The following is a 12,943-nucleotide window of genomic DNA, read 5'->3' as shown; positions in this document are numbered from 1 at the left end:
TGTTAGAGATGACGATCGTAGGTGAAGAAAACAAAACCTATGTTTTGGTGGGGGTGAATGTGATTTTTAAACATGGAAAAGTTGTTGGGAGAGGTGAATTTGTGAGTTTTTAAAACTGGGGAAAAGAAATTAATAAATTTTAATAATATTATTAAAATAACAATTTTACTCTTAATCCTAATTGAGATTTTTAATAGAATTTAGTTCATAGGTGGGTATTTGAATTTTTGAAAATTGGAAGATGATATTTTGGGATTTCAGTATATCTTAGGTGGAAACAAGTCTTTCGGCCTCTTGAAAATAATAGTTTTGTTGAATGTCTATTTTCATATATTTTATTATGAAAGTGCTATATTAATATCTTTGTTATATAAGGTGGATTTTCCACTATGTGAAAGAGACTTTGGCTAAAAGATAATGTGAAAATATTTAATAGCCTTGGAAATTTGCTTTGGGAAATGGCCATCTCTTTGAATGGAGGGGCAGCAAGAGTGTCTATAAATACACCATCATTTCTTCATTTGTAATATATACATCTAATAACAATTCTCCAAAGTTCTCCCTCCGTTCTCTTACTTTCATTTTCTTTTGCTTATATCTACTTTATTAATCTTCTTCCCTTGCATAAAGTTTACTTTAATTATAAATCTTTTACTTGTAATTCTTTATCATATTTATAATACATTATTAACACGATTAACTCAAATATATTATAATATTAGTTATCTTTTAATTATGTTATTATTTTATTTGTATATTAAAAATACATATATCCTAGTTATGATATCTCAGTTATTTTTTAATTTTTATTGCTCTTTTATTTAATTTTTCATTTATAATTGTATCTTATTTGTAATTTGAAGTTTGTAAAATTATAAATTTGGACCTGGAATCTTGAATATCATGAATCTCAGCCTAAAATCCTGAATATCATCTGTAACCCAAAGTTTACAAAATCATGAATCTAGATCTGAAGTCCTGAATATTATAAATCTAGACCTGAAGTCCTGAATATTATAAATCTAGACCCGAAGTCCTGAATATTATTTCAATATTTATTTTTATTATAATAATTTATCTGATTTGCAACCTGAAGTCTGTAAAATCATGAGAATATATATATATGTGTGTGTGTGTGTGTGTGTGTGTGCCCGAAGTCCCAAGTTTCATCAAAATATTTATTTTATGATAACTATATCACATTTACAACCTAAAGTTTGTATAAATTGTGAAAAATGTGGACTTAAAGTCCAAACTATAATCAAAATACATATTATAATATTTTGAATACTAATTACAAAACCAAAAGTTTTGTAAATATGAGATAATATATGAACTTGAAGTTTCCAAAAAAAATTAATCCCAATATTTCTTTTACAAAATAAGTTATTTTGTAAATATGGGATAATATTTGAACCGAAGTTTCAAATATTAATTTATATATATTGTCTACAAAACCAGAAGTTTTATAAATATGACAATATTTGAATCAGAAGTTCCTAAAATTGGATAGATAATATTAAATGGGCTTTATACACGACTCTCCACCTATAATTTATGAGCTTCGAAAAATTGATTAAATAAAATATCCCAAAAAGACAAATCTAAGATCACTATTTTATCCGCATCATATCTTCAAAGGATTGTCAGTTGAATATGTGGATATAATGATAAATCCACTAGATTTATGGAGAAATTTAGAAGATAAATTTAAACATTAGATTTGATAATACTCTCAATAGTTCTATAATTTAGTATAGCTCTATGATGTTTAGAATTTTTCCCTAATTGACATAATGTGGAAAAGAAAATATTTTTCACCTTTTATTTTTTTAATAACACGCTCATGTAGTAGCATTATCAGGAAAAGAAATTTTGAAATAATAGTTTCTCGTTAATTAAAAACTATTAAACTTGCCCCATAAGTATTGCATCGTTTCTTAAAGTGAACGCAACTGTCAGAAGTAGTTATCATAGGTGTGAACAAGATCATGGATGAAATAATTTTTGATCCGAAATGGTTATAATAGAAAATCTCAGTCATACCATTAGAAGTGGACTAAAACTGAAATGAAATAAATAATAATGCAAAGTAAACCATAAAACAATAGGTGTGGTTGTAAATGTTATTGGTTGTGTACCTGTAGTACACACAAATATTGGGTGGATCTATATTAAGTATCCATAAGAATTAAAATGATTTAGATCCTATCAATCTAATGAATCTTGATGTTTCAAAACTTCTTTCAAGAATAAAATATGAGTCACTTAAATAGTGACATAAATGCCCAAGATTTTTATAATTAAAATCCATCATATATAATTATATTAGAGTCATGAATATTATTTTGTGTTTTATTATCATGTTCTCCTTCCTTTCAATATTTTGTATACGTTATGACTAACTTAATTTTTAAATGAAAGAAAATAGACTCCAAAATTGAAGCGTTGACTTCAAAAGCTAATGATGAAGATATGTGTTTGGTGGATAGTGCAATAACACACACAATTCTCAAGGAAAAGATTTTTTTTTTTAACTTTAGTACCGATTGAAGTTAAAGTAAATATTATATCAGGATTAATAATTCTAAATGAAGGCTTCAAAAAAGTCACAATTTTATTGAAAAATGGTATCAAATTAAGTATTAATGATACATTATATTCAAGTAGATCTAGAAAAAATCTACTTAGTTTTAAAGACATAAGAAATAATGGTTATTACATTGAAACCATGAGTAAAAATCATCCAAAATTTATTTGTAGAACTGGTAATATCTTCGGAAGGAGGCTTATACTGTAAAAATTACCCATTTTATCATCTAAATTGTATTACACAATCATAAAATCAGTTGAAACTTATGCAGTATCAAACTATAAGTTCTTTATTCAAAAGTATTTATATTTTGGCATAACCATTTAGGTCACCTAGGATCTACAATGATGTGTAGGATTATTGAAAATTTACATAGACATGCATTAAAATAATCATAAGATTGTATTATCTAGTGAAAAATTTTGCACTGCCTATTCTCAAGGCAAATTAGTAATAAGACCATCTCACTCTAAAATTGGAGTTAAATCCTCATCATTCCTACAAAGGATTCAAGGGAACATATATGGGCCCATTCATCCACCAAGTGGGTTATTTCGTTATTTTGTCGTCTTAATTGATGCATCTGCACAATGATCCCATGTTTATTTATTGCTAATTCGAAATATTTCATTTTTTAAACTGTTAATACAAATTATCAAATTAAAGACATATTTTACAGATTATTCGATTAAGTCAATATGGCTAGATAGTACTCGTAAATTTGCATCCAAAACATTTGATGATTATTATATGTTTATAGGGATTGATATCGAACATCTAGTCCCGTATGTCCATACTCAGAATGGATTAGTCGAATCTCTTATTAAACGACTCCAAGTAATTGTACATACTTTATTACTAAGAACTTAATTGCCAACTTCTATATGGGGACATGCTATATTACATGTTGCAGTGTTAATTCATTTGTGACCTTCTTTTTATCATCAATATTCTCCCCTACAATTGATTCTTGGTCACCAACTTGATAGATCTCATTTGAGAATATTTGATTGTATTATATATGTCTCTATTGTGTTTTCTCAATGCAAAAAAATGAGACCCTAATGTTGTTTGAGAATTTATATTAGATATAATTTATCATCTATTATCATGTATCTGAAACCACTAATAGTTGATTTTTTTACTACACAATTTACAAATTGTCACTTTGATGAGACAACATTTCTACCTTTAAGGGAAAAAAAACTGTCTCCTAAAGTTAAACATAAACTTACTTAGTATGTACTTACCATGTCTCATCTAGATCCTCATATATCCTAAAGTGAAACTGAAGTATATAGGATATGCATTGATAAATTATTGTCAACCAAATGTTTGATACATTTGTAGATACAACAAAAGTGACAAAATCATATGTACCAGCTGCTAATGCACCAGTAAGAATTAATATGACTACTGAATAGTTTATTCGAGTCGTGATTGATCAATCTACTAGACATCAGAAACGTGGTAAACTTATTGGATCGAAAACACTGTTCCTAAAAAAGAAAGACAAATAATCAAACAGATATCAATCATGATGATCCTAAAATGAATGAAAAATCCATACTCTTTAATATTTCTCTAGAAGAGATTATAGTCCCTAAAGAGACTCAAGCCCTTGAAATAGCACAAATCCCTAAAGTGAAACAAAATCTTGAAGAATAGGAAAATAAGAATACTGAAATATTTTAAATTATGCTTATACATGAGAGATGTAGAACTGTGAAATAGTTACAATTGATGATATATTCTTATTTGTAGAAGCTACTGAAATTATGAATAATGATGATTTTGAACCATGTACTATGGTTGAGTGCAGACAAAGACATAATTGACCTAAATGAAAAGAAGCAGTTTGAGCAAAATTAACTTCTTTAGCAAAATGTCAAGTGTTTGGGCTTGTAGTTCCAACATCTAAGGACATACAACCCATTGGATATAAATAAGTATTTGTGAAAAAAAGAAATAAGAAAAATAAGATTGCTAGTTATAAAACCAAACTTGTAGCCCAAGGCTTTTCCCAAAGGCCAGATATAGATTTTGATGAAACATATACACCTGTGATAGATATAATCACATTCAAATATTTAATTAGTTTAATAGTCTTTGAATGACTGGATATGCATTTAATAGACGTAGTTACTACTTATTTGTATGGAAACTTGGATAGTAAAATTTATATGAAACTCTGTGAAAGATATAAATTGTCTGAAGCAAAAAGGGTCAACTAAGGAGGTATATACTCAACTAAATTACAAAGATCATTGTACAAATTAAAACAATCTGGACGAATATGCTAGAATCGCCTCAGTGAATATTAAAAAAAGAGGGCTATGTGAATAACTCTGTATGCCCATATATCTTTATTAAAAGGTCAAAATCAAGATTTGCTATTATAACAGTTTATGTTGATAACATAAATTTAATTGAGACTATTGAAAAGCTCTAAAAAACTGCTGAATATCTAAAACAAATTTGAGATGAAGGATTTCGAAAAAACAAAATATTATCTTGGCCTATAGGTGAAACACAATTCAAATGAAATACTTATCTATCAATTAGCGTATATTGAAAAATTATTAAAACGCTTTACTATGGATAAGACTCATTCTTTGAGCATCTCAATGGTTATTTGGTCTCTCGATAAAAAAAAGACCCATTTCATCCTAAAGAAGAAGATGAAAAGATATTCGGTCCTAAAGTACTGTTCCTTAATACCATTGGAGTCTTATTATATTTGACCCAATGTACTAGATTGGATATATCCTTTACAGTCAATTTATTGGCCCGATTTAGCTTTGCGCCAACCCATTTCCATTGGAATGAAATCAAACATATACTTCATTACCTATGTGGGACTAGAGATTTGAGATTATTCTATTCTATCAAATTCCCTAAAAATCTTAGTTTGGTTGGATATAAAGATGTTGGTTATCTTTTTGACCCCTATAAGACTTGTTCACAGACATGATATGTTTTTACTTATAATGACACAACAATATCCTGACATTCTACCAGACAGACTTTAGTTGTAACGTCTTCAAATGGTTTAGAGATTCTAGCTCTCCATGAAGCCAATCGAGAATGCATATGGTAATAGTCTGTCATCCATCATATCCAAAATACATGTAGTCTTTCTTCTACAATAGACAATCCTTCCATATTATATAAAAACAATACAACATATATTGCTCAAATTAGAGATGCATACATTAAGGGAGACAAAACCAAACATATATTATCAAAGTTTTTTTACACTCATGAGTTCCAACAAAGTAGAAAGATTGATATCAAGCAAATAAGATCTAGTGAGAATCTTATAGATTTATTCACCAAGATATTACCAACATCAACATTTAAAAAGTTAGTGTATAACATCGATATGCAGTAACTTAACAAACAACCAAATTAATCCCACTATAAAGAGGGGAAGTATTCGTTAGGAGGAGCATTTATCAAAGGGAGCAAATTTTTTAAGTTTATCATATTTTGGACAAAATGTGCACTACACTCTTTTTTCCCACTGGGTTTTCCAAATAAGGTTTTTAGTAAGACAATTTAAACATGTCCAACCCCCATTTACAAGACATTATATAATTATGTCCCTTTGCTTTAGTTTTTATCCCATTGGGTTTTTTCTTAGCAAAGTTAATATAATTATTTGTAAGTAGTGGAAATCCAAAAGAGAGTGTTGTATAAGATGGATTTTTCCACCATATGAAAGAGACTTTGGCCAAAAGATAATGTGAAAACATTTAAGAGCCTTAGAACTTTGCTTTGGAAAATGGCTATCTCTTTGATTGAGGAGCCAGCAAAAGTATCTATAAATACACCATCTTTTGTTCATTTGTAATATGTACATCTAATGACAATTCTCCCAAGTTCTCCCTCTATTCTTTTACTTTCATTTTCTTCTGCTTACATCTACTTTATTAATCTTCTTCCCTTGCATAAAGTTTACTTTAATTATGAATCTTTTACTTGTAATTCTTTATCATATTTATAACAACCGTGCTATTTTATATTTGTTGCATCGAATTTTAAGTTGAGCCTACCTGAATATCAGACACACGAATCTTCATCGAACTGATTAGATTGAACCTACATTTGTAAGTTTTTAATAAAAGTGAAGTTGAGATAGACGAGTTGGTCTAAAATGCAAGATTTTTGAAAAGGCGTCGGTTCAAATCCCATTGTTAGCACAATTAAATTATTTAATTTTATTTCAGTCTCTAGGTTTTATGTGAAGAATATCAGTCCCTTTAATGTTTATAAATACTTAGAAACTCCACTACAATTGTCATTTTCTGTCTCCACATAACCCAATATTTTCCATCTTATTAATAAATTACAGATTAACCCATAGCTTCTACAAAGTTACATACTCGTCTAATCATATAAAAATTATTTAAGTTTGAGATGGAAAATTTTCCCCCTTAAAATTTAATGGGAAATTAAAGTAATTGGCCAAAATAACAGGGGCCTAAGCAAAATTTTCCCAAAAGTTAAAAATTAAGCAAAAATGCCCTATTTAGCTACAATGACCAAAATACCCTTATATATAAACAAAAAATAATTCATATTCCTACCAAAATTTCCACGGAATCACTGTTGAAATTCAAAGATTTTCACAAGTCTCCCATGTCTCAACGTCTGTTCATCTTCTTCAAATTTTTGTTTACTTTTTTGTGTTTTCCAATGACAAAAAAAGACAAAGAAGGTTAGTACATCATTCCTACTCTTGTTTGAATTAATTTATTGTTAGGATTATTGCGATTTGATAAAGATTTTGAGTGTTGAATGTTAGGGTTTCGATTTTAAATAATATATAAAATATCTAGATTCTTGGTTGTTTTGGTTGAACGTTTTGAGGTTTATTGTGTTATAAGATAGGTAGATTTGATTTGTATTGAAATTTGAGGCTAAAATGAAGGTATTTTGTTAGAAAATATATTAGTTTGTCTGGAGATCCAACCTATGGGACCATTGAGGTGTATTAAATCTCCCTCAAGTTTGAATGATGACTTGTAGGATGGGGGAAATTTTACTTTTTGAAACAATTAGGACCTAGGGGAGGTGGGGGAAACCCCGGGGGGAGACGATAATTGTACAGTAACCCAGGGAGTGATCCGTGTAACATGAGGAATATAGGGGGTGGGGGAATTTACTCTTTTGAAACTATAGAACCTATGAGAGATTAGAAAATTGATAAGGGAGCAAAGGAAAACTATAAGACTTGTGTGAGGGTAGAATGAGGCAAATTGATATTTTTTACTCTTATGTTTTTCGATGTGTAGTTTTCAGATTTCATATCTATTTTTCCTATTTTAGGGTTTTTTTTCAATATGTAGTTTTTGAATTCAAGGCTTTTTTTCTTGATTTTTATGATTTTTTATGCCCATTTTATGATATAATTATTGAATTTCAAAATGATTTTTTGGTTTTTGTCATACAAAGCTATTTTAACATTTAGTTTTCGAATTTCACATCTGTTTTTCCTGTTTTAGGGTTCTTGTACATGTAGTTTTCAAATTTCAAGTTCGTTTTTTTATTTTTATGCTTTCTAGGCCCGTTTTCTTATGTAATTTTTGAATTTCAGATCGATATTTCGATTTTTTTCATTTATAAGCTATTTAAATCCTTTTTTTTTGTCATTTTAGGATATTTTGATTCGTACTTTTTGGATTTGCAAGTGATTTTTTAGTTTTTGATATTTTAGGATATTTCAACGTGTAATTTTCGAATTTTAGTTATGTTTTTTTCTATGTTTGTCATTTTAAGGTTTTTGAACATGTAGTTTTCAAATTTTAGTCCAATTTTTTTATTGCTGTCATTTTAGGGTATTTTCATATATACTTTTTGAATTTTAGATTGATTTTTTAGTTTTTTGTCATTCTGGGATATTTCAATGTTTAGTTTTCGAAATTCAGGGCCTTTTTTATTTTTTTTATTCTAGGGTATTTCGACTTGTAATTTTCCAATTTTTGAGTTATTTTTTGGTTTTTGACATTCTAGGATATTTTAACGTGTAGTTTTTGAATTTTAGTTTTGTTTTTCGATATTTTTTATTGTAAGTTTTTAGATGCGTAGTTTTCAAAATTTTGTCCAATTTTTCAATTGTTATTATTCTAAGATATTTCGACATGTACTTTTTGAATTTCAACTTGATTTTTGAATTTTTGTCATTGCAAGTTATTTCAATGTTTAGTTTTCGAAATTTAGCTCGGTTTTTTAATTTTTGTCATTCTAAGGTATTTTGATTTGTAATTTTTGAATTTTTGAGCGATTTTTTAGTTTTTGATATTTTAGGATATTTTAAAGTGTAGTTTTTGAATTTCAGTTTTATTTTTTAATATTTATCATTTTAAAGTTTTTGGATATGTAATTTTCAAATTTTAGTCCAGTTTTTTATTGTTATCATTCTAAGCTATTTGAACATGTACTTTTTGAAATTCATATTTATTTTTTGGTTTTTGTCATTTTAGAGTATTTTAATGTTTAGTTTTCAAAATTTAGGTTTAATTTTTTATTTTTGTCATTCTAGAGTAATTTGACTTGTAATTTTGGAATTTTCGAGTGATTTTTCAATTTTGGACATTTTAGGATATTTTAACATGTAGTTTTTGAATTTCAGTTTTATTTTTTGATATTCATCATTTTAAGGTTTTTGGACATGTAGTTTTCAAATTTTAATCTAGTTTTTCAATTATTGTTATTCTAGAGTATTTTGACATATACTTTTTAAATTTCAAATCAATTCTTTAGTTTTTATCATTTTAGGGTATTTCAATGTTTAGATTTTGAAATTCAGATCGGTTTTTTTATTTTTTTCATTCTATGATAATTCAACTTGTAATTTTCGAATTTTCGAGTGATTTTTTGATTTTAGACATTCTAAGGTATTTTACTGTATAGTTTTCAAATTTCAATTCTCTTTTCTAATATTTGTCATTTAAAAGTTTTTGGACGTGTAATTTTCACATTTAAGTATAGTTTTTTCTTTGTTTCAAATCTAGGATAACTTCACATGTAAATTTTGAACTTCCATTCAATTTTTCAGTTTTTGTCTTTCTAAGGTATTCTAACATATAGTTTTTGAATTTTAGGTCTTGTTTTTTTTGTATTTGTCATTTCCATCTCTGTTTTTATATCTTTTTTTTTTAATGAAATTCTTATAAATTTTAAATTTTTTTACAGGATATTTCTCATAAAAGAAAATGTGATGATGATGAATTAAGAATCCTGAATGAATCATGACACTTTTAAGTAGAGGTTATATGTCATGTCCAATGTATCGCCATATCGAATATTAGGTCTACACTGACATTGGAGCAGTTGTTATTGCTAGAATATGCTCTAAAAACCAATCGTTTTGTTGGTTTCAAAGAATGTATATCTTGCATAGACATTATTAATAAAAGAAGAGTTTTGTCAAACTTCACATGTTTTCTGTGTCACTTTTATATCTATGTTGTAGTTGTATATTATATCTATATTAGCTACATACATATGACATGTGAAATGTCCCGATGAGTTTTAATAAACGTCATCAAATTGTTCCCTACATAGACAATCTGTTTGGGCAATAGTATTGCATAGTAAGTGTGTGCTATATCACCACAATATATGAGTGGATGATATTAGACATGATGGATATACACATGGGTAAACAATAGAACCATTTGATGGTTAGAGAACTGATCAAAGGTTAGTATATTATATTGTTTATCGAACATGACCGCTGAACGATGATCACATGGGCATTAATATGTAGTCAATGATACATCGTAAATCACACTAGCGTATAGATCCTTTGACTTAAGATATCACGGTTGTGCTTCATTCTGGAATGTATGGTTCATATGGTGTATACCAAAAGACTAATCATGTCTCATTCAAAAGCCATTTTGGTCATATGTTACTTGAGTGAGGAGATAAGTGATAATTATACAAAGATTTGTTAGCTCGACTACTCCCGAGTTCCCATACGAATATTGAGAAACATGAAAATCTAAGACACTGGTCAGTGTAGATAAAAATCCACATGAAAAGAGTTTCGATGTGGCACATTATGAGATATGACTTGATATCCAAAAAGATTAAATATTAGATTTTGACATTCTATGAATCTAAGTTTAATCAGGATATAACGATGGAGGGATTTGACATTATGTGAAACTTGTATTTCATTGTGATGTAGGGGTCATAGGACATTACTAGATGACACCACATGATCAGTGGAAGCTTCGTTTTGTAGTGGAAAACAAAGTATATCGGTTAACGACAGTTTTGGGTTATATGCTGATATAATGAAACATATCGTCTAATATAAGGCCCACGACTACGTCATTATGAACCATGAAGGTCACACCTATATTTCAAGGAAGAAAATGGTGTTATGAAGCTGGAAATATTTATCCATGGTTAGCTAACACTTTCCGAGGATAAAAATAGTGCTTTCGAATAAGATTCAGAAAATAGGTGAAATTGTCATTTTATACTTTTTAAATTGTTTAGAAAGTTGAATGAATAATTTTGGGTACAAATTATTCAACATGTGTCAAATTATAATTTACTCTTAATTATCAACAAATGGGAAATAGACACATAATTTAACTTGATAAATATCAAGTTTAATTTTAATAAATGGGAGAAAAACATAGAAAATATATAGATTTTTCTTCTTCTTCTTTCTTTTGCAGAGAAAAGCTTCCATTTTTCTTCCTTGAAAGGTGCATGTCAAGAGATCACTTATTTTAGTGATTCAAGCTTCCTAACTTCAAACCAAATTACAAGGTACAAGGTAGTTTACATGTTTCTATATTTTATTTCTTGAAACAACATGTAAATTTTATAATACCATTGTTACATATGATGTGAACATGATGTAAAAATTTTAATTCTCTTGCCAAAATCCTACAGTGGCTATTCGAGAAGATGTGCTTTAGGCATCTCCTATGATTACTAGATATCAAGTTTAGTGGAGCGTTAGTGTACTCATTTCTACTACGACAGTTATATCAAGGTTTAGACATAGATGAGTTTTGGTTTAGAGTAAATAGGGTTGACGTGAGATTCAGCCCATTGAAGTTTGTACTAATAATGAGGTTATCATTCAGCTGAATCACTATATTTTCATCATATATTCTATGTAGATCCAGACATAGGATTAGAAATACTATTTTTGAGGATGTTAGAATGTGCAGTATCATGATATAGAAAATGTTTTGTTGGTTAGGCCATGGGGGGATGACGATATCGACGTTGTCAAAATAGCCTTGTTGTATTGTCTGTATATAGTGTTATTGGGAAATGATCGACTAGAAAGGTATTTACAGAGTACCTCCAGTTGGTTGATCATTTAAATAAATTTAATTCCTATCCCTGGTGTGTTCCGGTGTGGTAGATGATGTTCAAGTCGATGTCTTAGGTGAGTAAAAGTGTTTGCTCCCACTAAGTGCTTGACATGCATAAATATGACATCTACGGATTTCCCATTGTATTCTAAGTAAGTTTATATTTGTTGATTATTTATATTGATTGACAAGAACAAAAATCAATTAAATTAAACAATTAATGTTTATATTACAGTATTGGATATATGAGACACTCAACACTCTATATAATTGGGTGGATTGATGTTCATGCATCTCCACTGATGTTCAGGTGGCATACGTAAGATGTTCCTGATTGGAGTCATATGGGAACTGTTTCACTAGTGATAAGGTAAGTAATTGTTAATTGGTTAGTTAATTGTTATCTTGATAATTGCAAATAGGTTGAATTATATATTTGAATGAAAATGATGATGTTACTTTCCCACTCCAATTGCCATTGACGGTGGACGTTAGACCATGGTATGTGGACATTGTTTTGCACACAAGTATGTTGGATTTGTATTCCTCCTCATTCTCTTCAGTGACCCCTTGACAGGAAATGAAGCATCTCTCCTGATTCCACATGTTGATATACAAGTCGATAGTCCAAAGACATCAGTACCCTGTTATGGAGCATACCACATGTCCCATTTTTGTTAAGACCTCAGCCATCAAGATCATACACCTTCCTAGGGTTCAGGACCATGCTACTGATCACCCCTCATAGGAGTGTCTATTAATTGTATCACCCATTCTATCCCTAGTAGATGCTACTTTGGCCTACTAAGGCAATATAATATTGCATGAGATTTTCTGTTTATGGGACAAAGTGTCTTTTCAGATGTCTCAATTAGAAGATTGTTTGACTTGCTTGAAAGACATCATTAGCATACATACCTAACTCCAGTCGATTAGGTGACAAAGCCACATATCATTTATTTCTTATAAAAATTGTATTTACTTATTTCTT

This window comes from Mangifera indica, chromosome 1 (genome assembly GCF_011075055.1).
Source record: "Mangifera indica cultivar Alphonso chromosome 1, CATAS_Mindica_2.1, whole genome shotgun sequence".
NCBI classification, from domain to species: Eukaryota; Viridiplantae; Streptophyta; class Magnoliopsida; order Sapindales; family Anacardiaceae; genus Mangifera; species Mangifera indica.
The sequence above is the reverse complement of the archived record's forward strand: the minus strand, read 5'-3'. Positions refer to the sequence as shown.